This window comes from Agelaius tricolor, unplaced genomic scaffold (genome assembly GCF_023055355.1).
Source record: "Agelaius tricolor isolate 1412-34295 unplaced genomic scaffold, bAgeTri1.0.p SCAF_20, whole genome shotgun sequence".
In the NCBI taxonomy this organism is placed as follows: Eukaryota; Metazoa; Chordata; class Aves; order Passeriformes; family Icteridae; genus Agelaius; species Agelaius tricolor.
Genome location: NW_027269280.1, coordinates 6,211,632 through 6,239,625, shown reverse-complemented (window position 1 = coordinate 6,239,625; position 27,994 = coordinate 6,211,632). Strand labels below are relative to the sequence as shown.

General features: G+C 47.9%; 1 long non-coding RNA gene across 4 annotated transcripts; it reads left to right on the top strand.

Annotated features, from left to right (window-relative positions):
- Positions 1-25,152, top strand: LOC139598671 (uncharacterized). Of its 4 annotated transcripts, XR_011681979.1 has the most exons (4): positions 13,953-17,277; positions 17,621-17,838; positions 20,690-20,818; positions 23,524-25,152. It is a non-coding gene; the product is annotated as an uncharacterized lncRNA (long non-coding RNA). The 4 variants fall into 4 exon arrangements; XR_011681978.1 differs by lacking the exons at positions 13,953-17,277; positions 17,621-17,838 and adding an exon at positions 1-523; XR_011681977.1 differs by having other exon boundaries at positions 13,953-17,838.
- The last annotated feature ends 2,842 nt before the right edge of the window (positions 25,153-27,994 follow it).

Genomic DNA, 27,994 nt, shown 5'->3' with positions numbered 1-27,994 from the left:
TAAGCCCAGAGTTGGCCATTTGTAAACCAAGCTGACAGGAAATTGCTGGCTTTGTGCTGAAGAAGTCATTACCTTAAGCTTTATTGCCGTGTGCAGAGTTTACTTGTGACAAAGTAAATGTGCAGAGATGTCTGTAAATAGGGCTGGGATATTGCTGCGTTAACAGCTCCTGGTGAGCCATCAATCAGCACAGGCGTGGAAGGAGCCATCACCAGCCACTGCTGCAGACACAGAGCCTCTCCCACACTCTGCACGGCCCTGCCTGGGCAAAGCTCCCTTCTCCTCTGGGTTTCAGAGGAGGCTTTGCAGCCTTGATGTGTCCATGGAGAATCACAGAGTGACCAGGTTGGAAGAGACCTTCAAGATCATCAAGTCCAACCCATTCCCTAACCACCTTAACTAAACACATGAACTAATGTGATGCCACCTGGGAACAGAGGGCACTGGGCAGTGCTGAAGGACCCACCTGGAAGAGCAGGAGGTGTGATCTTCCTCTGCCCCTTTGGCTGGAACAGCAGAGCTGGTGAGAGAGCCTGGTTTGGGGTTTTGGTTCTGTCCATTAACGTTATGGCTGTGAAAGGGAGACAGCTTTGTTTCAGTAATGCCAACATAAATCTCATTTAAAATAAATGAGGCAGTGAGATGCACCACTCGTGCTGCTTGAACTGCAGAAGTTGTGCTGGGGGGGCAAGAGATGTATTGAAAAGAAGTTGGTGTCTGTGTGACTGGAGTGTGTCTAAATGATCTTGGTGGTGCCTTGAAGGAGCATCTGACCCCCTGTGCTGTCCCCTGTCACTGGTGAGGGGCTGCTGGCAAGCAGGCAGCTCTGGCTGTGGAGTGGCTGAGTTCTCCTCCAGCTCACAGAGCTCTGGCGAGTGGGAAATGGGGGTTTCTGGCTTATCTGTGTTTTCTCAGGGTGGCCGACAGCCTGCCTTAGTTGTCTGAGCACTTCAGGATGTCTGGAACTTTTTATTTGCTTCTTCCCTCAGAGTCACCCCCCTACTCCTGATCCTGTTTTGATTTTTGCCAAAATTGTGGCAGCCCAGTGCAAGCCACACATTTCTGGTCTTTTCTGGCTTCTGCCACTTGTGGGAGTGATAAAGTCAGACAGGGAATAAAATCTCATCACTTGGGGGGTCACCAGAGGGGCAGCCTGGAGGAATTTTCCAGGCATTGGCTGTGCAGGGCTGGATTGCAGCAGTGAACAGAGCCCTGTGTTTGCTGTTGATGGCACTGCTTCCTCTGGGGCTGCAGGGCTGTCCTGGGGCTCCTGCAGGTGCTGCAGCTTGGGGTGGTGTGGGAAGGGAAAGGGAGGGTTGGCAGGTGGCAACAGGAATCAGGAGATGCTGCAAATTTCCTCCCTCTGAGTCCTCACTGTCACAGCCTGTGCCCTGCAGTGCTCAGAAGCTGGGAGGTTTGCTTTGGGTTGATAAACCTGGGTTTGCCCATGATGAAATCCTAATGTGGGGCTGCTCCCACCACTTGGGCAGGAGGGGAACACACAGAGCTGTGCCCTCTGCTGCTCCCAGCCTTGGCAGTGCCCATGGCTGTGTGTGGGGCTGAGGAAGGGGTTCAGGGGTTCATTCCTCACTCTGGCAGTGCCCATGGCTCTGTGAGGTGCTAAGGAAGGGGTTCAGGGGCTCATTCCCCACCCTGGCAGTGCCCATGGCTGTGTGAGGTGCTGAGGAAGGGGTTCAGGGGCTCATTCCTCACTCTGGCAGTGCCCATGGCGCTGTGAGGTGCTGAGGAAGGGGTTCAGGGGCTCATTCCCCACCCTGGCAGTGCCCATGGCTGTGTGAGGTGCTGAGGAAGGGGTTCAGGGGTTCATTCCTCACTCTGGCAGTGCCCATGGCTCTGTGTGGGGCTGAGGAAGGGGTTCAGGGGTTCATTCCTCACTCTGGCAGTGCCCATGGCTCTGTGTGGGGCTGAGGAAGGGGTTCAGGGGTTCATTCCTCACTCTGGCAGTGCCCATGGCTCTGTGTGGGGCTGAGGAAAGGGTTCATCCCTCACTCATTCTCCTGCTGCCCTTTTGCTGCAGGGCAGCCCCTTTGGCACGCAGAGGGAAGGGCACCCAGCCCTCCTGGCTGAGCAGCACCCAGCTGTAAGTCAGGGTTGATTCCCTGCATCCCAGGGCTCTGGGAGCAAGGCTGCTCCTACAGCCAGACACCTGCCCTTGGCTGGGGAGTGAGCCATGCAGAACTTGGCCCAGAATGTGCAGATTCCCCACTGACACAGAACTTTTCCTTTTCATCCAAGCCACAGCAGCCTCGTGAGCTCAGTTGAGCCCCAGAGCTGTTCCCCCTTGCAGCCTCCTCTCTTCCTGGGCCCTGCCTGAGTTTGGGGATGTGGTGCCAGCAGCCTCCCACCCCTTATCAGAGGGAAGCCAGAGGCTTCTCTGGAGCCTCTGCTGAGCTGAGGCATCTCCAGCCACCACAGGCAGAGCCACAAGGAGCTTTGAGGGACCCAAAGCAGAGCTGAAACTTGGTGGCACTGATAAACCCAACCTGCTCAGCTCAGGGGGTGTGCAAGGACAGCAAGGGCAGCAGCTCCTGAGCCCCAGCCAGGGCAGGGACATGGTCTGGCTGGTGCCAGCACTGAGGGCTGGGGTCTGCTCCCTGCCCAGGCTGGGCAGCTCCCCTGTGCTTCCCTGGGCAATGCTGCCCTGGGGGTGTGATGGCAGGAGCTGCTGGGGAGCCTCCCTATCACACTCTTTAAATCAGAAAATGCTTACCTTTCCCTTCCAAAACTCAGCTCTGTGGGAATAGCTATCCTGGTTTTACACATTTGAAACTGCAGCTGTAACATTAAAACAGAACTCACCCACCCAACAGAACTGCTTTTTCCAATTTGAGTTGAGCTCAAACTTCAACTGATTCTTACCAAAACTGCTTGGAGAATAACCCTGGTACCCTGTGGCTGCTGGGTGAAACTACTTTGCTCTGGGGTGCTGAGGAGGTCAGGAAAACTGTTCCCAGGGTTGGGGTCTAAGTGATCTGCACAGACTCCTTCCCTTGAGGAACATCTATTGCTGATTCTCAAGGCTGAGCTCACGTTGCAGCCTTTTGTTCAGTTGAGGTTACTCATAACATCTCTCTCCTTTACGTGGATGTTTATTTTTGCAAACCTTTGAGGAACTGAATTGTCTCTGAGGGTGTTATCTCTCTGTCAAATTTGGCTGAAATTGCTCAATGAGTTCAAAGTTGTTGAGGGATACACAGCCAGTGTGAATGTATGAGCCATAGGAAATCAGACTGACAGGCTGAAATGAGAAACACTTTAAAACTGTCAAAACAAAAAGTCTTCCCAGTGGTCTGGCCTGACTTGTCCAGATTATTGGTTCCTAAAGCATCACAAGATCCTGCCAGCTGCCTCCAAGCCTGAGGAGCTTCTGAGAGCCCCAGTGTGGAAAGCACAGCATTAACTCTGCTGACAGCAGAAAGGACCCTTGGGATTAGCAAGAGATTTGCCACCAGTTTTTCTTGTGGCCTCTGAAACCTGGGGGAGTGGAAGGCCACCCAAGATGCACATCTGTACCATCACCAACCACCCCAAGAGCTGATGGCACACCAGACTCACCTGATTTGTGTTTCCTTTTGCCAATGACTTTGATTGAAAAGGGATCTGACACCAGTTAATTAGATGTAGGGGCAGGTTAGAAAAATAGTTGCAATAATGAATCTGCATTTACTGGTGCCTGCTGCTGCTCCAGGAATGGTGTCACAGCCCTTCACAGGATGGTTAATCTTTCAGCAAGTGCTTTGAGCATTTTGTGCAGGGAGCTATGCACCATCAAAAAGAATGAATGACCCTGTTTCTCTTCCCTATCGTGGCTATCAACCAGAGCTGTCTTTGGCAGAGCTTCTAGGCTGATTTCTGGTTCAACATTAGAGGCAGAATTCATCTGTCCAAACGTAGACATCTAATTGTGAATGTCTACATCTGAGTTACTTGTCTAGACTCTTGTTTATAGGAAAGAAATGGGCACCCCAAGGACATGAGTCATTGTATGCTAGAGTAAATGTCTAAAATAGGTCAGATGAATCATTCTGTAAATGGGCCCTTTTCTCTGCTGTGACTATAAAGGGAGCCCAGAGCCATCATGAGGGGGACAGAGGTGCCTCTGCAGTGCAGTGAGATGCATCCCAGCTCAGACACATTTCTGGGCATGCACAGTCAGCTGCTCTGGTGTTTGCACATTGTCCTGACATCCTCTGTCCTCTTCTTCTGGCTCTTCCCTTTATACATTTACCTGAGGCTGAGATGCCATTTTATCCTTGTAGTTCCTAGTGCAGGATAACTCCCCAGTACCTGCTTTTCCCTCCTCAGGGTCATCAGACTGGAGTCCCCTTTGTTCCAAACCTGTGTCTGGGCCTGGAGCTCTGCTTTGCTCTGGTGCATCCCTCCTGCCCAAAGGCACTGAAGCACAGCTGGGTCCTGCTTTCCCTGCAGGCAGTATGTTCCCTGTTCAGACCATCCACAAGAGCCTCCTGCACACAACTCAGGTGCCCTTGTGTTCTCCAGGCCAGCACATCCTGCTCTGATTTACTCAAAATTTCCTTAAACTTCTGGTAAGCTGTCAGAGTCCCTTCCTGGGCTTTGGTTATTGCCTTTTTCCATGTGTGTTGCATCTGCCCTGGGTGGGCACTGCCACCTGAGAGGGACTCTCAGCAGCTCAGTGCCTCCCCTGCTGAGAAGAATTGCCAGAACTGATGGTGTTGGTGCACAGTCCCTGCTGGGGGGTCAGGGTGTCAGCCTCGAGCTCCTTCACAGATTTATTCCCGTTTTATTTCTGTTTGCTGAACAAAAGAAATGTGTAATACTTACAAATCCTTCCAAATAGGCTTGGAGCCTAGTTCTAGATGTAGTGTTATTTTAACAAAACCAGTGCTGTGCTGATAAATGGGATAGTGGGAGGAGGGAAAGAAACTATTTATAACACACAGTGCAGGAGATGAGGGAGGGAAGAAAACTGAAGAGTGCAGATAAGATTTTTGCTGCAGGTGTTTTCTCAAGTTTTGGCTTGGAGACAAAGGGAAACCCACAGACCATCCAGATAAGCCCATTAGGTTAGCTGAGCACTATTTCATTACTCAGTAGTGTTATCTAGGCCCTCTGGCCTCAACAAAATCCCAGCTTTATTCTTTCCTCAAATACTATTTTATTAAAAAATCCTCTCTGTGTGAGAGGACTTTACAAAAAGCCTATTTTAAAAAATACATTAGAACATGGGAACTTTCAAATGCTGGCAAGCTGCACCCTTGTGTGAATGTGAATAGGACACAATGTGCCTGCTGTCTCTTGCCTCTGTGCTCCTGAGACTTTCCTTTTCTTTTCTCAGCTGGGACCAAGCCCTGTATCCACAGGTTTGGCTTTGACCAGGTGGGATTCAGCATCTGGGGCTGAGGGATGTGGGACCAGATCAGGGTGCTGTGAATGCTTGTGCAGCACCAGGGGTGCTGTGAATGTTTGTGAGGAGAGGAGGAGTTGTCCTCTCCCCTGGACCTGAGCAATGAGGAGGTTGTGAGGCAGCAACCACCACTCTGGGAAGCAGCTGGCACTGGGAGCTGGGGAGTGAGGGGCACCAGCCCTTCTGAGTGGGTTGGCTGAGTGTTCCAGAGGGGAACCCAGCTGATCTGCCTGGCAGGGAAGTTAAATTGTGTCCCAAAATACACATATTCCTGAGAACAGGGCATGGAGGAGCACCTGCTGGAGATGAAAGCCAATGGAAAGTGCAAACTGGAACCACAGTGAGCCTCACTCTGCTCTGAACCATTTCCCACTAGGAAATTCCTGGCCCCAGCAGCCTTTCTGAGTGCTCTGCAGAGTGTGGGCCATTTGGAGGTGGCTCTGTGGCAGGAGGTGCCCCAGGAGGCTGCTCCATTCTCAGCATCAGTGCTGACAGTAAACAGAGCAGGCCTGACTCAGAGGTGCTTTCCCTTGCACCACAGAGCTCCCAGATCACACCAGTCACTAAGGAGTGAATCTCCCCGAGTTCCCTGAGGGTGCTCAGTGCCTGAGGAGGGGCCAGGTCCTGTCTGGTTCCCAGTGGCACCTGTGACAGCTAGGGTGGAGAAAGGGCTGTCCTGACACTCTGACCAGACAGGCTGCCCTTGGCCTGCAGTCCTGCCCTCTGTAAGGTCATTCCTTCCACTGGATAACGATGCCTGTGAGGACAGAACCTCTCTGCTCTTACCTTCCACCTCTCTTTGTCTAACTCAGCTCTTCTGATGCCTCACAGTCCCTCTGTGTTTTCTTCTCATATCCAGAGTTAACCTCACAAGTAAAGCTCAGCAAATCTCTTTAAATCCACTTGTTCCTGGAAGCTTTCTCCCTGCAATGGTACCTGTGTGTGCCATTGTCCTGCAAATACCAAGTTAGAGATTTTCCCTGAGCTAAGAGATGCCATTACTAAAACCAAAGCAGATGGTAGGATGGGGTTGAGGTAATATTATGGAGATTTTCCCAAGGTGCCATGTATTTTCTGCAATTATGAAGCACTCAAATGGCTCACATGAGGAGGCTACAAACCCTCCATCTTAGGAAGGTTTCTAAAAAGGGTGAACGTTTGTCAGGGGTGACTTTGTTACCCAGACTTTCCCTGGGGAAGGAGATGAACTGTGTGGTTTTGTGAGGTCTAGTCCCAGGAAACCCAACCAAGAAACTTGCCAGATGCTGAAAGTGCTTGTAAGGTTTAGCAATGGAGAGGAAATGTTCAAAGAAAAAAACGTTTCTCTGATTCAGAGCTGCTTTCTCAGCAGTACTGCTGAGTTTGATTAGAACAAATCCTGCCACATTTGGCAATGGAAATGCTTGAGTAACAAATGATACCTACTTCTCAGGGCAGGAGGAAATCAGAGTGCAGAAGAAATCAGCCTCCTTGGGGCAGAGCACGTGGGAGTTTGCTTTGTATTGTCTGACCCACACTGGGGCCAAGTACAAACAACTCTTGAAATTTGCTCCCAGCATTTAGATATTTCTTAAAAACAAAAATGATATTAGATGGAGAGCAGTGGCTAGGCTCAGTCTGATCCCAGGGTAATTTGCATCAAATGGTTCCCAATTCTTTCATTAATATTGTTCTCCTGCCTAGCCTGTGTGTGCTGCTCATTTCCTCTGCTGGAGGAGTGAGCAGCACATGGCAGTGGAAGCTGAGCCAGCCAATAAAAGTGATGTGGAAGAGGGAAAGAGAGGAATGTTACAAACAATCCCTGTTTTGGCTGATAAAGGCATCCTCAGGAAGCTTGCAAGTTGTAGGAGTCTGTCATTTTGCTGGGCTGGGGAGAGGAATGGAAAAAAAAATACATGCACAAAAAAGGCATTTCCCCATTTGATGCAATTTCCATAATATTCTAGTACTCATTCTACTTTTGCACAATGTGGGGCAGAGATCCAGCTCTCCTCACCCAGGTCTGCTGGTGCTTTCAGGGGGATGCAGGATTGCAGGCTCCTCCTGCTGTGGCCTCCAGCTGTGGGAAGCTGACCTGGAGTGAAGCGGGGGAAGAGGAAGCTGCTGCAGCTGCTGTAACCTTATTTTCCACATGGTTCTGTTTGCCCAAAACAGGTGCCACATTATCAGAAGGATGTCCTTTCTGAACTTCTGACATTATTTAGCAGGCACAGACCAGCGTGGTCAGTGAAGTCACATCCTGGAGCCTCACGTTGTGCACCACAGCCACGTGCTGCCACACCAAGAAGCCACCAGTGGGGTTCTCCATCCAGCCCTCCTGGTGCCAAGCCCTCAGAGGGCAGGCTGCATTGTCAGGTGTGTGCTTTTCACCCAGCCCACCAGTCCAGGCAGGTCCCTTGCTGGGTGCCAGCCCCTCAGAGGGCAGGGCAGTGTCACAGTGGGTGTTTTTCACCCAGTTCCTTGGTGCCAGCCCCTCAGAGGGCAGGGCAGTGTCACAGTGAGTGGTTTTTACACAGTTTCTTGGTGCCAGGCTGGTCTCTTGCTGGGTGTCAGCCCCTCAGAGGGCAGGGCAGTGCCAGGTGAATGTTTTTCACCCAGTTCCTTGGTGCCAGCCCCTCAGAGGGCAGGGCAGTGTCACAGTGAGTGGTTTTTACACAGTTTCTTGGTGCCAGGCTGGTCTCTTGCTGGGTGCCAGCCCCTCAGAGGGCAGGGCAGTGCCAGGTGAGTGTTTTTCACCCAGTTCCTTGGTGCCAGCCCCTCAGAGGGCAGTGCCAGGTGAGTGCTTTTCCCCCACCCCAAACCCTGTGGGCAGCAGTGCCACGTGCAGCTGCACCATCAGGAATCCCCACCGTGCCATGGCACTCCGAGGTCAGGGCACAGCCAGAGCAGAGCTTTGAACATTAAATGCTCTGTTTGTACTCCCCAGTGGCACTGTGCCAGGATGAATCCAAGATGATTCCATCTCCAGCAGCAGAAAGCACTTCCCTCTGCTCGTCGGTGCTGTGCTGAGGACAGCGGGCCGGGCTCTGAGCTGTGCTGGTGTCACATCTGTCCCTGCAGTGCCTCTCTGGCTGAGACATCACCGGGCTCCCCGAGCTCCCACTGGCACTTGGGGAAGATGCACAGCAGTCTCCAGTGGCCACAGGGCTCAGCTCAGCCTCCCTCCCTCGTCACCCGAGCGAGACAAAGGCGATTGGGAGGCAGGGAAGAAAATAACAAACTGTTGACCACATCGTAAATCCAAAGACGTAACAGCAACAGGGCTTTGCTCATTCATGCAGGAAATATTGTAAATGAAACTGCAGTGTTTGGATACAGCGGCTGCTGAGAAGGAAATCTCTTTTGGTAGCTTGCACCTGCTAGATACAAAGAAAAGAAAGGGACTGGGTTTCTTAATTTTGCAGGAATCTATTTTTTTCTTCAAAAGGCAGCATATTTATAACTCTAGTAAAACTGCAAAATTAGTGTATTAAAAAAATCCTACAAGAAGAAGAAATTGATTTCTGGAACTGATCAGAGCAAAGCTCTTAATCTTTGCTCCTCTTTTACAGAATTGCTGCCTGGACACCTCTAGGACCCAGGACCTAATGCTTTTTCAGTCCATACTGAATGGAAAACTGTCAGGAACGGGAAAGGATTCTCTTTTCTTGATTAAAAAAAAAAAAAAAAGGAAAAAGACAAAGATATTCAGATCGATTGTTCTCTTCTCAGTCCTTCTCAGGTGACAGGAGAAAGTGAAGACTTGTAATCCCTGAACCAGGCATTTCACAATAGCAGTCCTCAGACAGGACGCGGGTGGGTCCAAAGGTGCAGAGATAAGAGCTGCTGATTTTTTTACAAATCAGTCCCCTTGCTTTGTGATGTGAACTTGTAGCAGAGGGAATCTTACTTCACCTGTAGCTCACAGGCCTTGGGGCTTTAAGTAGCAGCAGAAACAAGTTCCAAGAAAGACCCTGGAAGCACTTACAGAGTACCCTGAGATGCAACCCTGACTCAGACAAAGATTTGGTCCCCAAAGAAGATTGAGAAGCTTTAAGTTTAAAGAAAAAACCCCAACAAGGAATTGGATCAGGTTTTATTAGAATAAAACCAGGGATGTTAAACTTTGCAAGTGGAGCAAATGCAAAGCAGCTGTTTGCACCTTCCCTGCCCACAGTGGGGTCTTTGCTCCCAGAACTGGATCCTCTGTGAGCATCTGAGCTGCAACAGAGAGCTCCTGGTGGGAAAGGGGCACCATGATGGCACACTCAGGAGCAGGGTGTCTGGAAACTTGGCAGGAAACCTCTTCAGACTGGCATGTGTCAGGCAGCAGCCAAAGAAGGGAAATGAGCATCCAGCTTTGGCTGCTGTGGCTGCAGGTGAGTCAGGCAGGTACAATGGTCACGGCTCTGCCTCAGCCTCTGTCCCCTCGCCTCTCTCCTGGCACCAAGGTCTCACAGATGCCTCCAGCAGTGCCTCTGTGTTTCAGGTACCTATTTGTTAATAAGGCTAGAAGCTTTGAAAGCTTTGAAAGGTCCTGTCTGACTTAATCCCTATTGATCACAGAGCCTTGATGTGAAGGAATTTTAAATTTCCAGCTGCTGACTGTTTAACAACTTCTGACTTCAAAAGCTCTAGGAGCCTTCTCCTTTTAAATACACTTTCCACTTAAGGAAAATATAGTCAGCCCCTCATTAATGTGTACTTCTCCCATAATTACACAAGTGTTTGTAGTGCAAACGCTCTGCTCTGTGCCATGTGCACATTCCTCATCCAGGAAATCAATAGGCAATAAGCAACATCCATTTCTGATCTTTATAGAAGTCATTTGCTACAAGGGCAACTTTTACTCAGTTTGACAATGCAGCTGTAAAACAGATGATCTTTAAAAGCACCCAGGTCCCCTGAGCTGACAGCCCAGTGTCCCCCAGTGACCCAGGGCACATTTCCCAGTCCCACCTTGGCAGCTGGGAGGGCACCACTGCTCCAGGCCACTGGCACCTCCTCCCTCCCAGCTGGAGCTGCCTGGGGGCTGAGAGCTGCCAGAGGGGCCTCTCCAGCACAGAGGGTGACAGTGTGAGTTACAGCTCTGAGTCAGGGAGCATGAAGGGACCTGGAAATGATTATGGAGCATAAGGGGGAGCCTGAGCAGTGGAGAGACTGCAGAAACCATGCTGATCCCTGGGGAGCTCAAACCATATAATTTACACAGGTCTATGCCTGAACTTACCTCTACAGTCATGCTCTTGAAAAAGAGTTTACTTAAAAGAGAGGGGATACATAAATCTCTGGGGCTGAAAGAGCAGCAGAGCAGAGCCAGGTTTATAGGCAGAGATTTGCATGTCTTGAAATTCACACAGCTTTCTTGTGTGCTGCATGGCTGGGATGGAGGCAGTGAGGGGCTGGAAAATCTGTCAGCTCTGTCCTGCACTGGTTTGAGCTCTGTGTGACTGCAGGGACCACAGGGTGAGGTGATGCTCCATGGAAATTGATGTGAGCAGGTGTTAGTGCCTGCAGGAGACAGAGCTATTCTAGATGCAAATGCCTGGGGGATCTTTGTGAAGGTTCTTGCATAAAACTGAGACTTGATACTTCTGAGGGTTTTGGGGTTTTTCTGGTTTTGTCAAAAAAGAAAAGGAAAAATTCTCCCTTCCTTATGGCTCCCATTCTCAGACCACTAGGGCAGCTGAAGAAAGTGAACTAAACATACATGCAAAGCATAATCTGCACCTTCCAGCTTCTGAAACTGGTGGGGCAGGGTCCCAGACACAACAGCTTTCCTCACTGGCCAGTTCTGACTCACCCTCCTTCTGCAGAAGCCATGAGACATAGTGAAACCCTGTGGTCTCAAACTGTTTACAAAATGTACAGGAAGGCACTAGTCCAACTAACTCAATGCTGGCTTTTGGCACTGAGACACACTCACTTGTGCAGCCTGAGACAGAAAACCAAACTCTGTGGGTGGAGTGAACTGGGAAGCTGCACCAGGCTGCCCGGGGCTGCATGCAAGCCTGGCACCAGCCCTGGGCATGACAGGGAGCTCCAGCAAGCCCAAATTGCACTTTGCTCTGAAGTTGGCAGAGAGGACTGTCACTGAGCTGATACTCAGTTTTCCCCCTCTGATTTATGTTATTTTCAGCTCTATGTTACCAAAAGGCAGTGGCACAGAGTCCAGAGGGCCTTCATCTCTGGAGCTGAATGCTGTGGTTCAGCATGAAATGATTGCTGCACAGGATTTCAGAGCTGCAGAACTGGAGAAACCTTCTGGAGGGACACTCTGGATTGTGCCCTCAGTGTACAGGGAGCTCCAATACTCATCCCTGGCTGGCAGCTCAGTGCCAGGCCCTGCAGGGCCCAGGCTGTTTGTGTGTGTGCACCCCATGCAGCAGCCATGCCCAGCTCCTGCACTGCTGCCCAGCTCCTGCACTGCTGCCCAGCAGCTCTGCCCTCAAGGTCAAGCGTGCTTCTGTCATGCAGCATTTTAATCTCCTTTGGCTCTCTTTCAAAACCTGAGCTGGATGAAACTTTTGACAGGTAGTGAATAACAGAAGCATTATTAATTTATGTCAGATGAGACTGAAGCGTTTCTTGTTTATCCTTCCAAAATGGTAAATGAAAAAATGGACTTTGACCTTGGTTTTGGTTTGTGCTGTAGATCCCCAAAGAAGAAAAGATCTCTGTAGTAAGTGTCTTATTAACAGAAAGCATCTGCAGCAGGAAGAACAGTGAGTTCTGGCCCAAACTTGCAGCTGTGGCCACCAGCTGTGGCAGCCCTCTTGCTCCAGCTTTGTCTTTCCTGCATTATTTCAGAGGTAGCTTTAAAGAGCTGAGAGGAGAGCCCAGGAGAGGCTGGTTTAGAAACAACCTGCTGCAATCTACAGAAAAACTTCTGGGTCTGTGAAGGGCTCCAGCAGCCCCAGGGATAACCTGACACTTGGCTCCAGGGCCCTTGCAGGCAAGCCAGGGAATGCAGGGAAAATCTGGGTATCTGGTGAGTGGAGATGTATTTAGTAGCAGGAATGAAGTGTGTGCCTTCCAATCACATAAATTGTAAAGACTTTGGCCAGACTCTAGACATCCCACTGGAGATTACTGCTCTCTCCCTGGAACTTTGGGTCTTTCATAGTTCAGTTTGATTTTAGACCTTGGGAAGTGTTCAGAGATCTTTGGCATGGGTTTGGTATGGCCATTTCCCAAAGAGCTGTCTGCTCCTCAGGCTTTCTGTGGCTGCTGGGGGCTCGTGCCAGCACTTCCAGTGCTGTCCCCTGGAGCAAGGGCTGCAAAGACCATTTGGCACTGACTGCAGATGGGAATGCCTGACTGTCTGCTGATGATTTGTCTGACCTGCTCCTCTGCTTTGTCCACATGCTGCTGACTCTCCCCTTGGGAGCTAATTCAGAGCAGGTCTCAGGAAGTTCTGCTCTCCTGGGGTCTCTATGCTGGTGGCCTGGCAGCTTGGGCTGAGAGGAAACAGTTGTCTGCACCTTTTGGACTGCAGTTGCTCTTTTCAGAGTTTGGGTGTTGTTTTGTTTGCGAGCTGGTCCTTGAATATTCTTAGTATAAAACATAATATAAATAAGTGAAAGCACATTTTCCTGACCTCCACTCATATAAAACCTGTTGTGTATAGCTTTCTCTTACATAACCCACCTGACTCCAAGAACAAATGTCCCTAATTTCTTCTAGATGATAGGCTTTGTAGAGATTTAAAGGGCAATTTCTCTCTCCTTCTCTTAGCTCTCACAAAGTATTACAATAAGGAACTGCAGTGACAGACAATACTTAAAGGCATGGTTTAAAAGTGATTCATCTGTGAAACACGGTGTAGCATATTTTATTGTATTTTAGCTAGTAAAAACTGTGCCTTCTAGCTCAGCTCTGTCATGCTGCATGGTAAATTACACTGATAGGAATCCCAGCCACACAGCTGAAAATAAGTACCCTCCATACAAGAGTTAATGTGGTAGATTTGTACTTAGACATGTATTTGTAAAATATTTAAGCTGCATGAGAAGGGTGTCTGTAGGAAGATGTGATTACAGGATCACAGAAGTGCAGCACGGGGCTGTCATATTTTAAGGTTAAAGAACAATCATTAGGCTTTGGTGGAGGAAGGGAGCCCTTTGAGTGGGGAACAGCCTGGGTCTTGCATCTGCTGCCCCAGCTGCAAGTCAGCCTCAGCTTGAAGGATGCTGTTTTTACTGCTTTTGGGACCCTCTTATATCACAGTCTTATGGTAGGAGAAGAGAGCTCCAGGAATTGCCTTCCTGTGGCAGCACATGCTTTATACCTGCTACTATCCAGGCAGAAAAGCACAGCTGATCTTCTCAACTTTACAGCAGCACCTCATCATCCCAGGGCTGTGAGTGCCTTAAACACACACAGCACTTTTACAAGCTCTTCAGCATATCTGGGCAGAGCCTCTTGGCACAAAGCAGTTCAGTCTGTAGTGCAACAGCCCTCAGGAAAGCAGAAGAAGAGCACAGGGGTCCTGATTGCACTGTGGTGATTTAGTCCTGCAGGGAGAAACATGCACCTCTGTGCTGTGACTGCCAGCCTTGAATCTTCTGTACTCATGGGTCTTATCTATTCTCCTAGTGCTAGCAGTTTTCCAGCCAAATGGAAAGGAGGACATGTTCAGGTACTACAGTACAAGGTAAAGTATTGGAAATTTTTGATTGCTGATTCCTAAATCACGCCCAGTCTAATCACACCCAGTCTAAATAAGCTCCAATTCACTGAAGTGTTTTAGCAGCCTTCCCTTGACTTCACTGAGCTCTAAGCAGATGTTTAAACTTAAGTGCATGCTTGAGTTTTGCTGAATCATACAGCAATAAAATATGCAGAGCTGGTCTTTAATATAACCTCCTGATTCATGTGAAAACTGCACATTTCCCGCAAAGCCTCCTTCCAGTTAATTAATGAGCATTAAGGACTCACATTTTTCTAGTGAAGAAGGGCCCCAAGGGATCACAGCAATTTGTGTTCATACCCTGAACGATCCCAGCACAATCTTTCCATGGAGACAAAGCCCTGAGCACTCCCTCTGTGATAACCAAGCACTCCCATTTGATGGATGGCTTTTGGCTGCCTCTGACACCCCCCGGGTCAGGCGGGAGGACCTGGCCTCTGACCCGGCCCTTTCATCCCCTCTGGCTGGAAGTGTGCCCACTGCCTGGCTGATCCTGGGGGGGATGAGGGCAGTCTGCACCCTGGGAAAGCAAGGAGGGGCTGCCTCCTTGAATGTGAGTTCCCAACATTTCCTAAATCATACCAACTCCCCTTGCTGTTGATACGGCCTTCTCCACAAGCTTGACCAAAGGGGCCTGTGATCCGTGTCCACAGGACATGCCAGCCACAGGAAGCCCTGGCTGTAAATTTATTTTGGAGCAGAGCACAATGAATCAGAGCAGCTGGGTGTGACACAGGGAGGCAGACTGAGTGCCTCTGGAGTCAGGGACTGCCAGCCCTATGGAAAGCATCCCAGGACCTTGTTAAGGTGGGACTCGAGCAGCCCCTGCCACAGGAGGGATGGGGGCACTCCTTCAGGACAGAAAACACAGGTTCCCAAAGTGCCAGGAACAGAGCTGGAGCTGAGTGCTGCAATGCAATTTTCTTGATGACCACTTTGTTTGGCAGCCAAGGTTTTACAGAAATGATCCTCGGTGGCTGTGAGTTGCACAGCTCAGTGCTTTCAAGGAAGTCACAGTCTCCATGCTGGGGAGACCTCCTCCATCAGCAGATCATCCTATAAGGCCCATCCCTCTAGACTGAACAAGCTCCATCTTAAAACTACATAGGTTGGCTGAGGGGTTTTTTTTGTCCTTGATATTTACTCCCCACTACTGCTCTCCCAGGCCTGTTCCAGAAGCTTACTGTGCTGGTGAGAAACTGTTTAATTTCCACTCAGACTTATGTCAACATTGCCTGGTAGCTATTTCCCTTCTCTCTATTTATCCTCCTAGAAATCATTGCTCAGCCCCATTCCCAGCCCTGTGTGGTCCTCCTTCAGCTGGAAAAGCAGGGGAAAATGAGGAGATTGTTACAGGAAGCACTGGAGCAATAAAATCAGTGGTTGTGGTAAGATTTTTAGGAGGAGCGAGCCCAGCAAGGACACACACTTGGAATGCTGCTGGCAGGTGGGGCTGGGGGAGAGGGATGTCCCAGGGAAAGGAGCTGTCTGTCCTCAATGGGTGAGGACAGATCCTCCAACCAATGGTTCCAGCAAAGGAGCTGAGGGTGTTCCAAATGTCTGCAGTTAGGAGGAGTGATAAGACAAGGTTGATCAGAAGGAGAATACTGTGATATTTCATGAAGCACTGGGGCTGGGCTTGAAACAGAGAGGTATGTTCATCAGTTGTCAGCTATTTGGCCTGAGGAATGACACATTTCACCCTTTTTGTCCCCATAGGTGAAAAAACAGATTAATAACAGCCAGTCAGTCACCTCTCCCCAGGGTACTGGGAGGGTCAACGTCTGTAAAGGGTGTGGGCCATTTAAAGCAATAAAGAAATGTGAAGTAGCATTATTATTAACCTTCCTGTGCCTCAGTTCCCCATTTGTAAACTCTCACCCAGCACATTTTGATTGTTTCCTCAGGGAGCTCTGCCCAAGGAGATCTCAGCTGGAGCTGAGCTCTCCAGCTCCTGCCACTTGTAAACATGGCCCACTTGCCAAAGATGCTGGGACATGCCGAGATGGACCAGATCAAAATGTGAAGCTGATGATCAGAGTCTTAACAGGGATTTTTTCTGTTGTTCTGTTATTGCTGAATTCTATTTACTTTTGCAGTGCCCTTCTATTACTTGTCTTCTCTTTATTTTCCAGTTGGTTTCTCATATGAGGTTCAAAATAAATTTCATGGAATATTAAGGAAGTTCCTTGTAGAGGTTTACGTAATGTCACCCATCTCTTTAGTGACACTTCCTGTCCTTCAGGACAGCAGAGGTGAACCTCCTCTTTCAGCAGCACAATTTCAGGTATGTAACCACCTCTGAGCCACAGAGCTGGAAGTAAAGAAATGCAAGGCAGAGGGAGAAGGCTTCAGGAGATGCAGGCCTGGGGATAGAAAGCTGAGTAACGCTCCAGGCTTGTAGCTGCATGTTGATTTGCATGTCTTCATTGTGCTGCTGTAAGGAGGTGCACCTTTTCTTCTGCACATTTCCTAAAATATGGTGTTATTAATGTTTTCAGTTGGTTCAAAGTGTGGGGAAAGGTTTTGTGGGTGTCAGGTCTGTTTGTTTATCTGCCTCATCTGAAGCCTGACTGCTCTCTTGCAGTGAAATGAGCCTTGTATCTGGTGAGCCGTGTGTCACTTCAGTTCTTCCCAAAACCTCCTTGCTGTCTTAATCTAGCAAAGTTGTTTTTCTTAAGCTTGGTTTGTTTGTCAAGTGAAGCATCATACATTGCCTGGAGTCAGGATGCAACTCTTGAAACCCAATAGTTTACAAGCTGCTTTTCCAGAAAGCTCAATTTACTTGGGATGAGTTATTCTGAAGTAATATTTTCTTTCCTGTTTATTTTTTCTGACAGATCTTCTGCTTTCCCCATGCCCTGTCACATTAAACCATTTATGCACAAAGTAAGCAGTTTGGGTTTGCCCTTGTGACTTTACTGGAACCAGTTGCTTATTCTTATCACAATTCTGCAAGTGCTTCAGCAAATGGAATTGTGAACTATCCACTGCAGCCACTGCATTTCAGTGCAGTTACAAGTGAAATCACATCCTAGTTTTAGGTTAATGGTTGGATATATGAATGCTGAAAGCTCTCTGAGTTTCTTCTTGTGAAATGCTGCAGTGTCCAGAGCGAGGTGCAAGTCTGGAGGAGAGCACACCTTGTTCAGAGGGAGCCACCAGCTCTGCAGTGGTCTTGGTCTTTCCTCAGAGGCTGGTAAGGGTGGTGTCACCACCGACAAAAACACAAGATGCACTCAGCCGAGGGAGAAAAACAAACCTTGAAATCCAACCAACTCATGGCTGAGTCTGCCCCCTCTGTCTTTCTTCCATGGGCTCACAGAAACATTTATTTCTTCTTTTGCAAGGGTGTTTGAAGCATTCTCTGAACAATAGTTTCTGTTCACTTTCGCAACACTAGAAATAACTGGAAGACAATGCTTGGTTTGTTTTTATTTCCTCTAGATTGCCATATCCAAATGTCTCTTCAATCTATTATATCTTAATACTTAAGCAAAGAATTACTCATGGAACTAACTCTTTTTTTTTTCCTCTTGAAGGCAGTCCCTGTTACTTCACAGCATGGAAACCAAGTGGGAAAGTAATCTATGCAAATTACATGTGCTTTTCTGCTTGAATCACGTTCCCTTCACTCACAGTAATGAGTCACTTGGCATAAAGTGGACTGTTACTATGAATGGAGAAAGCACATCGGGGCTCTGCTTCTCAAGAATTATTTCCACTTGCTGCATCTCATTTTGGCCTGGAACCACAAGGGGTGAGACTCTGCTGTCAGCTCCTCTGTACTTGAGGGACTGCAGCTCCTCAGATTTTCACTGGTCCTAGATCTTGCTAACTGCTGGTGCTGAGAGTGGTGCCTCATGGGCAGTCATCAAAGCTGCCTCACACAGTTCCTGAATACTGGCCACAGAGCCTTTTCCTGTAGTACTACTGAGACTAAGCCAACAACTGACCTCGTTGAAGAGGAAGACAGAAATGAGTCCCATCCCAAATGTGGAGTCTGAGAAGTGACTGCTCAAAATGCAGCCTGTCTGGCTGAGCTGAGCCAAGTCAGCTGCCATCTCAAAACTGGTCCTGTTTGTGTCAAGCAGGGCTACCTAAATCAAGTTATTACTCTGGAAGATGTTTTTTCTTGGCGTTTTTCCTATATGGTAATTAACCCAATGACCAGATGGTGAGGTCTGGTGCTTAGCCTGAAAACACGGGTGCCACAGAGCTTGGATTTCTTGCTCTCGGCTTCATATAAGCACTACAGCAAAAGCAACTCCCATGGGCATGACATGTTACACCTCCCCTGACCTTACACTGGCTTACATTGCTTTTTTTTGACTAGAATACGTAATTCTTATTTATTTATTGTAATGGAAACAGACAACTGACACTGAAGTATTATGACACTGCTGATTGATAGGTGAATGACAAGCCACAATGTCACTTTCTTATGAGAATAACTATCCTGAATTACAAGGGTAGTGAATTGAAACACATCCTTTAGAAAGATGCCTAATCCCATTTTTAAAACTCTGAGTGATGGTGAGCCTGCTGTCTTGTCAAGTAAGGTCTTTAATTGCCCTCACTGTGAGGACAGTGCATCTTATATCAAGTTTGGTTTTAATCTAATGGCATTGACTTGCCTGGTGACCTTGGAAGAGAAGGGATGGATCAGTTGTTTAAGGCTAAATTGATACTGGAATTTATGTATTAATACACCTGCTCTGGAGAGCCTCCAGAGTTGTTTTGAACAGGTAAACCCTGAGTGGATTTTCAAGTTCAGGTCTTAATTTTTTGTGTGCTTTGTGAGTATCACTTTCCATTATTATTAGCCTGGGGTTTAAACTTTATTGAGCAGCTGGCCTGGGCTTGGTCTGTGCAGTGGCAGGTAAGACACTTGATCAAGCCTGTGACTCCTTTGTGCTTCCTGAGCTTCAGGAGGAGCAGTGGGGATGAGCCTCTGTGTACTTGTGAAGCTGTGATGTCATGGTGAGCACCTGGAAACCCCAAAGAGAAGAAATGCCACAGTGATGGTTTCACTGCAGCACTAAAGTGGTTGGAATACCCAGTGAGAAGCAACAAGTACAGTCTGAGTGACAGCCCAGGTGAACTGTCACACATCTGTCATCAGAGTAGCATTTAATTAATTAGGAGATAAATGACGATGCCATTAGGAGTGTATTGAGACCAGTGAGAAATGTTCCAGTGTTGACAGAAATCACATAAAAGAGCAGTCACTGAAATAGCTTCTCAGGTCTACACTGCTTTTGACGTGTTACTGAACATTGGGGAGCCCCTAAGCTTTAAAGTAGCATCTCTCTACCCTGATCTAGACAAATTACTTTTGTACCTTGATCTAAACAAACTCTGATCTCTTTGCTGCCGTGTAACTCACCTTGTCTGAGCCTAATCTGACTACTTTATTCTACCTCTGTGCTGGGAATTCACTCTATCATTAGCATTTCAATCTATTTAATTCACTGAGGGTCGCTGAGCAATGTAACCAAACCCATGCTAAGCTACCACTGGCAATTTAGCTGTCAGATAGTCTCACCTTCTATTTTTAGTTGCACTCAAATTCCTTGTTTAAGGGGGTGCACACTGAATTTCTGGATTAGCTTCCCCCTGACCCCTCTATTGTATCACTGCCAGTCACATTTAGGTTAGAGCCCTGTTTATGTTGTTCTGTTACACTAATTGCAGCTTGTCCAAGGTGTGGACAGTATTCTGGGAGACTCTGTTGACAAGCCAGTAACTCTGGGATTAAGCCCTCACATTTAGAGCTGAGAGAAGTCTGTATTAGTGCAGTGGAGAAAGTCTTTGCTAGGGAGACTTGTTAAACTGCAAAGCCAAGACCTCCAGAATCTTATAACCTAATTCTTCAGGCTGGATGGGCAGTCTCATCCTTGGCTCCCCATAAGGCATTCTGCAGTGCCAGATGCTTACACTTGAGTAGGGCAGGAATAGCATTGCCAAGGTTCATACCTTCAGAGACAGGAGGTTAGGTTAAGGCATGCAGCTGCACCATTTCTTTTCTAAAGAATTATTTCAAGCAGCTGTGCTCCCTGGCCTTCTGTGTCTTTTCAGTTATTTTCTCTTGCACAGATTCCACTACATCTTATTTTTATATTTATTTTCTCCTGGCACAGCTGTCTCCCCAAGCTTTGTGTTCTAATGACCTTCTTAGCAAGTACATATGCTGTGGTGTATATTTAGTTTTGAACCAGCTGATGGATCTTCTTAGGTGCAATTCAGGGCAGGAAGCAATTTGTTCCTGTTAACAGAGTTGTGTACACATGCGTGCTCTGCCTGTGTTAGTTACACTTTGGTTGCCTGTTGAACTCTGTATTCCAGTCACCTTGAAGTCTAATTTAAAAATTAAGCAATTAATGTGTATATTAAGCTTTCAAGAAGCATCTTTCTACCCTGATCTAGACAAATTACTTTTAAATTTCAATCTAAACAAACTTTGATCTCTTTGCTGCCCTTCCAACATACAATAAATGTTATATAGGCAGAAAGCAGGCCTTATTGAGAGGAAAACAGGCTGGCCATTTAAGGTGTAAAATTCTTGATATGTCCTGTAACTTTGTGGTCACTTCTCTTCCTTTCTTCAGGCTCCAGCTGCCATGCAGCCTCTGAGTCCTGATGCTGTTTCCTGTGACAGGCACCCAGTGCATGCACCAGTGAGTCCTGCTGCCAGCCGGGCTGCCCTGTGAGGCTCCTCTGGGGGCTGATGCTCCGAGGTGAGTGATGCCAGACTGCCCTGCTTCCTCTGATTCCAGCTCTACCTGACACCAAATACATATTTTCCTGTGCAAAGGCCAGTAAAGAGCTGTGGCTGCTCCCTAGGAGGGTCATGGCTGGGGATGAAACTGGAATGTTCATTGGGAGCCTCTGTAATATCCAATTCAGATTGCTGATGAATACATCCTGACTTTGGGCACATACCTCCTGTTAATACTAATGGGAATGTCACACATGAATGCTGGAGAATATTGCCCATTATTTTTGGTCTCAGAGCTCTGAGCTGAGAGATTCCCAGAGAAAAATGGCCATTTGCTGTATGTTGCAGGCTGCAATTCATTATATACAGTGCTTGGTGACTGTTATTTACCTTACAGAACTGTAATGTGATAAGAAGTCTATGTAAGCCACTTAATGGTCTGTCTACCTTAAAGAAAATGTGTACCTGATCAGCCTCTGATTTATGCCACTTTCACCCCAGTGCAACTCTATTGGCTCCACTGGTGTTACCCCTGATTTATGCCAGTCTTAGATGGACTTCATGAGTTTATGTACTTGATGTGACTCATGTATGCCAGGAGAAATGTAGTCTAATAAAATATCTGGCTGTGCATCGTAGCTGCAGGTTCCTTGCAGGACTGTTAACAGGAGTACAACAGAACCATGCTCTACTCCTCTGCAGTGCATATATATTTGAAGGGGTTATATCCCATATCTACAGAGATATAACTTAATGGTCTCATATTTGACTAATGTGCTGCCTCGCTGGCACAGTGTAGAGTTAGAGCAAGGCAGCAGGCAGGGTAAACCTGTGGAATGAGAATAAGAACTTGAAACTTGACTGGGGGTTTTTTTTTTCACTTGGTAGCTGAAGTTCTTTGCCTAGAAGAACTTCCCACAGATTGTGTCCCTTCCCTCTGAAAACAACTGTTCTTATTTCAATCATCTTGCTGCATCAGCACTTATATTTTGGCTTTTGGGTAGGAAAACAGTCATTTTATGATGTTTATACTGCAGTAACAGCCAGGACACGTAGTCTTAGATGCAGGACTCCTTGTTCTAAAAAACGTGTAAACAGATCAGGAAACTGCTCTCTGGCTCAACCATCCTGTTAATGAGGGCTTCTCTGATCACCATGGCAGCTTTTATCACCTGGCCTTGTCTGCAAGGAAAGTGATCACTCCTCTAATCTCTGGAGCTGGAGCATCAGTCTGAGCTCTGGTGAAGTTGTTGGGGTGATATCCATTACCTCAGCTGGATTCCAGGTCAGCTCACCTTCTCTGGTGCTCCTGGCTCCTGATGGCCAGAGCTGACACCTGAGCCTGCTTTGTAGTTGATCCTTGTTTCCTTCATCATCTTTCCTTTTAAAGTTTGCCTGCTTTCCTGTTAAGGTCTCAGACACATTTTCATCTAATGAATATGAGTGACAGTACACTCAGGTGTAAAATACAGAGGCTGGGTGAATTCCTCAGGGAAAATGTCAAAACCTGTTTGAAATTAATTCTGTACTGCAGGGACAGCATGACACCTACTTAAACCTCAGAAAGGTGCATTTTGGAGACACTAGTAATCCTAAACTTGCTTCCCAGTCTGCACAGGTTTGTGGACAGCCTTTGCCAAGTGGTGTGATGGGAAACTGAGAAACTCTCAGATTGTGCTGCACTATTTTACCAACTCCATTGACTTGTTCCATAAAAAAAATAATTAAAAAATTAAAGCTGCTAAGTTCTTAAAATGGAAAGTGCATCTTTCTTGGCATTGTAAAACAGCAAGTTGAAGGCTTGCTCTGCCTGTACATAGCTGTAATTTATGTTTATGCTCTTGTAAGGGGTCTGCTTGCCCTTGATGTATGTGCCTAAGTCCAGTCCCATTAACATTAATAGGAGCTGAATGCAAGCAGGGAGGTTTAGCTGGAATATTAGGAAACATTTCCCCAGTGAAAGGGTTGTCAAGAGCTGGAGCAGGCTGTCCAGGGAGGTGGTGGAGTCACCATCCCTAGAGGGATTTAAAGGATGTGTAGATGTGGTGCTTAAGGACATGGCTTGGTCGTGGCCTTGGCAGGGGGGTGGACCTGATGATGCTACAAGTCTTTTCTAACCTAAACGATTCCAGATTAGCTGATGCTGAATTCCCTAAATGCTGCCTTGAGTTCTAAAGCCCAGACTGGGTCCCTGCCTCTGCAGCTGATCAGTGCCTCACCACCCAGAACTGCTCCCCTCCCCTCTGGCCACACAAACAGCCAAAGAAGGTTTTTTTCCAGGGCTGGAGCACTGCAGTCATGCTCCTGTTATGCAGGCTGGGGTTGTGCACAGGGGTGGCTGCTGGGAGGTGTCTGCCTGCCTTGGAAAAGCACCACAGGAAGGAGATTCATCAGCAAGGGATGTTTTCTGCTGAGCTCACACTGTAATGAGCCCAAGTCCCTGGGTGGAGAAAAGAGAGGTGACAGGAGGAGATGGGGAGATGGGAGGGGAACACTTGTTTCAGGCAACAAATCAGTTGCTAACTCTGATCCAAAGCCATTTGCATCGATGATGTTGGCCCACGGTGTGTTGGAAATATAAGGCACTCTGTAGACAGCTGCCCAAGGGAATGCTAATTAGCTGCCAGGCAATTAATAATTAATCAGACTTTTGTTCATTGTGAAGACAGTGTTTTCTTTGGCAGCTTGATGGTGTTCTGAGTTTGCCTTGCCTTTCTTTCACAGGCTGATATCATCGTGCTGGAACCAGGCTTTGTGGCGACATGCTTCTCCCTCTCGCTGGCATCCAGCTCACCCTGGCCACATGTGCAGCCCAGGCCACGACCTCGGCCTTGGCTGGGCTCTGATGGCCCATTTAACAGTCACAGGCTGGAGAGGGAGCTGCTGCTGGGCTATTTTTAACCAGCTGGACAGTTAAATAATTCAGAGGCAGACACACACAGAGTGGTCTGGGCTGTGCCTGGGATCTGGGAGGGGAGAAGAGCATTGTATCGACCCTGCTGGGCTTGCTTGACCTTATCAAGCATGGGTTCTCAGGCTCTTTAACACAAACACAAAACAAAAACCAAACTTTCAGAAGTGAAATCCCTGCCTCACTGACGTCAATGGGACTCCTGGCTCTGACTGCAGTGGAGCCTGGATCACACTTAGCTCCAAGGCAAGAACTGTTCAGTATTTCCTTGCTTTCTAATGCTACAGAACTCTTTTTCCATGACAAACTTATGGTGAGTGGAGTCCACAATGGGAAGTGTCAAAATTCCTGGGGGAAAAAAGGATTACTTTTAAGAAATCTCTTTTGAAACAGGATGTCGCATGTATAGCCACTCCCCCTGATTCTGGACTAAGAAGAGATCTACAGAAAAATATTTTCTCCCATCTCTCCAGCTCAGTTCCCCCCCCAGCTGTCCTGTGGAGTTGTCCACAGCTCAGTGGAAAGCTGACCCTCTCAGGGATGCCAGGGAGAGCACAAGACCTGCCAGCAAACCTGCTCCAGCGCAGAATTCACACAAGATCATTGCCTCCTTTGGGCATCCCCCTGCTCCAGTGTGGGGTCTTCCCCAGGCTACAGGTGAGTATCTGCTCCACCATGGACCTTTATGGGCTACATGTGAACAGCCTGCCTCACCATGGCCATCATTCATTATGGGATGAGGGGAATTTCTACTCTGGTGCCTGGAGCCTCTCCCTTCACTGACCTTGGTGCCTACAGGGCTGTTTCTCTTGATTCTTTCTCCAGCTGCAGTTGCACAGGAACTCCCATCCCTCATCCCCTCCCCACCACCCTTTTTAAAATCCCCTTTTTAAGTCTCAGAGGCTTAACCCCTGTCGATGATGGGCTGGGCCTTGGCAGTGGTGGGTCCATCTTGGAGCCAGCTGGCTCTGACTCTGTCGGACACAGAGGAAGCTTCTGGCAGCTCCTCACAGAAGCCACCTCTGTAGCCCCCCTGCCACCAAAACCTTGTCATGCAAACCCAGTACACGTGTCCATCAAATAAAAGGCACAAACTCAGTCTTTAGGCACGAGGGAATCCACAGAGGAGCTCAACTTTGAAAGACAAATGCGCAGCAAACCAGGCTTCACTGATCCTGCTGTTAATAGGGCTGCTTGTTTCCTTTGATTCCTGTGTGTTAGCTCAGCTGTGCTTTGGGACCAAACAAGATCTTTGCACTAGTTCAATTTCAAACACGTGGTAAATGACTCTGTGCCTGGAGCACCCAAGGTTCCCGAGTGGTCTCTGTGCAGACACCAGAGCTGTTCCTGCTGCTGCCGAGATCAGGCAAAACACAGCTCCCTGTTCCAGAGCAACCAGTGCCCGCCGGAGCCTGGCTGATGCCGAGAGGAGGAGGAGGAGGAGGAGGAGGAGGAGGAGGAGGAGGAGGAGGAGGAGGAGGCTGCGAGTCCCTTGTGCCTTCCGCACTTAAGGTTCTCGCCGTGTCCCCACGACCCAGATCATCACGACATTTGCAAACAGAGGCGTGTGAAGTCTTGTCAAAAGAATGTGGCTTGTGATGATGCTCGGTGGCTCGAATGAATAATTTGTGGCCAGGGTGACTCAGGCAGCGCGGGCTGGCAGCCAGGAGCGGGCAGAGGAGCCAGGGGCTCGGCAGGCAGCATGTCCTGTCTGGGAGCATGGCATGTCTGAAAGGCCAGCTGTGTAACCCGTCTTCCTGAGAGCCCATCTGGAGAATACCAGCAAGGAAAAAGGAATTTGGCCTCAGAGGTGTGTTTCTCTAGCCAAAAAGTATAGGCAAGAGGGTGGAAGGCTGGACATCAGAGTTCACGTTTGCAAGTGGAAGTGATAGTGCACTTGGAAAACGTGACTCTGGGTTTATCCTCACCTCTTTTCTCTACAACTGAGTGATGCCTGTCTGTCCTTCCTTCTGAGCGTCAAGAAGACATTCCCTTGGGAGGCAAAAGCCCAGCCTGTTTGACAATGCATGCAAAATAGGATGCTATGCCCTGTACAGTGCAGAAGTTCAATTTTTAGATAATACAGAATTGGGATGTCTTATCTAATACTGCTGGCAGGCTCTCCTGAGAATCCACACAGCAAAATTTACCTGCTTAGTATGGTGAATTTAAATCACCAGAGCCACACCGGCAGAACTCTCCTGTGCAGAACCTCATTCTGGTCTAAAGTCCTTGAGTAATTATTCTGTAATAAAGTCACTTAAATTTTAGAATAGAGTGTCCATGTGGAGAAGTTATACTGGCACAGCTATAACAGGATAATTATTTTGTTATAGCTATGTCAGTCAATTTCTCAAGGCGTCAGTCACATGGGAAAGTTGAAATTATGTATTTTTTACAGTCTACAGCAATTCTTTATTTTTTAATGTCCATTAGTGCTTGACTAATGCTGAATGATAGTGGAAATTCTCCAGAACAAAGACAGTGCTCAGAGTTTCCTCGTGGTTATCAAAGGAATTTGGATCTATTCTGGTAAAACTAATATGTGATGAATTGGCAGTGACTGGGGGTTTATAGCTGAATTGACTGGGATTTATGAAACCGCAGTTTACTAAATTCAACTGAAACAGGTGAAATTCAGAAATTTGTAAAGTCCCTATTTATGTGTTAAGAGTTCTCAAGATTTTTAAGAGTACACAGAAAACCAGATTAAGATACAAAATTCTCTTATTTCCACACAGTGTTGGATGTTTCATATTTCAACACAGGACTTTATGACTAATCGTACCAATTTTGGGGGTGTCTGAAACAGTTTAGTTCCTGAGTAAGTTGTTATGAAGTCTGTTCATTATGATTCATTATTAACTGTGGTGAAGACAGTCCTTTAGGACCAAACTGTACCTGTCAAGGACAATGGCAAATATGAGTTTTCTACGGAGATATGCCAGAGCTGGCTTGAGTCTGGAGATTAAAGCATTGCAGGAATTAGGAGCCTGGCTCCCCTCAGAGCTGTCTGTTGGAATGCTGGATGGAGCAAACAGGTGCCAACTGAATTTGTCACAGTCACATCTGAATCTGAGGTGAAGAGTTACCAGAACAGGGAAAGCCAAAAATCTCAGTGCACATGAATGCACCGTGCAATTCCTGCACGCCAGGCTGGGCACACAGCGAGCTGCCTGGGGAGATGGGGCTTCTGCACAGCAAAGCAGACCTGGTATGGGCTTCATAGAAAGCATGACTCAAAATGAAACCTGCTGATGGCTGTCAGCTGTCTTACAACAAAATGGTACCTAATTACATGTATTACATCTCCCTTCCTGGAAAAGGGGCTGGGTTTGAGGTGGAGGATGCCCATGTGCATATCCAAGTGGAGATGCCAGCTGGGAGGTACACAGGGACAAGGACAGAGTGTAGTCTGTAGGGCCACAGCTCCAGGCACATTTGGGTACATGGATGACTTCTTGGTCCCATTGGTGTCCTTGTCTTGCCCATGTCTCCTTGGGCACAGCCCATTCGTACCAAGGATGCTCCTCTGTCACCCTCTCCCAGTATCACCCTGACAGAATCAAAATTTTGATTTCAGTTTATCTCCATACATTCACTTCTTTGGTTCTTTATCTGAATTTAGGTTTTTTAGGGAAGGGGGGAGGCCCGTTTTGCACAGGGCACAAGGATAAAAAAAGGACATCTGTTTCCAGGGCTGCAACACAAAGGCTTAATCATGTTTCAGAATAACTGGAGTTATAAACTGATGGGGCATTTAAAATGTTATCTAGTTCCAAACATCAAATGTTCAAATTCTGCCTTAAGGGGACATTAGCTGATTATCAAATCACAATGAGATTCTTATAACTTTATTTTAATAAACAGTTTTCATAAATGTTAACATTTTAATGGATGATTACATTCATATTTAGCTAGCAGATGCATTCATGTTGATTGATGTTATTTCCGCGAATACCAAAGGAATTAAATAATGACTTGTCACTTATGGCAAAGAGCCGCTCTAGTATTTTTTAAATAAACAACATTATTTGCGGTGCTTGATCAGACGGCGATGCTAGGGTCAGCTGTAGGTTCGGGATCAGCTCCCAACAGAGCGGGCAGACCCTACAGCAACCCCCAAACATGGGGGGACCGCGGGGAGCAGGGGAACCTCCCGCAGCCCTTTAGAGGCTGCCGTGTGTCCCTTGCCCGGCCCGGGCACGGCGGAGGGCCCAGCCCGGGCGGAGGGCGAGGGGCCGGGCCGGGAGGGCCGCAGTGGGCCCGGGGAGCGCGGCCCGG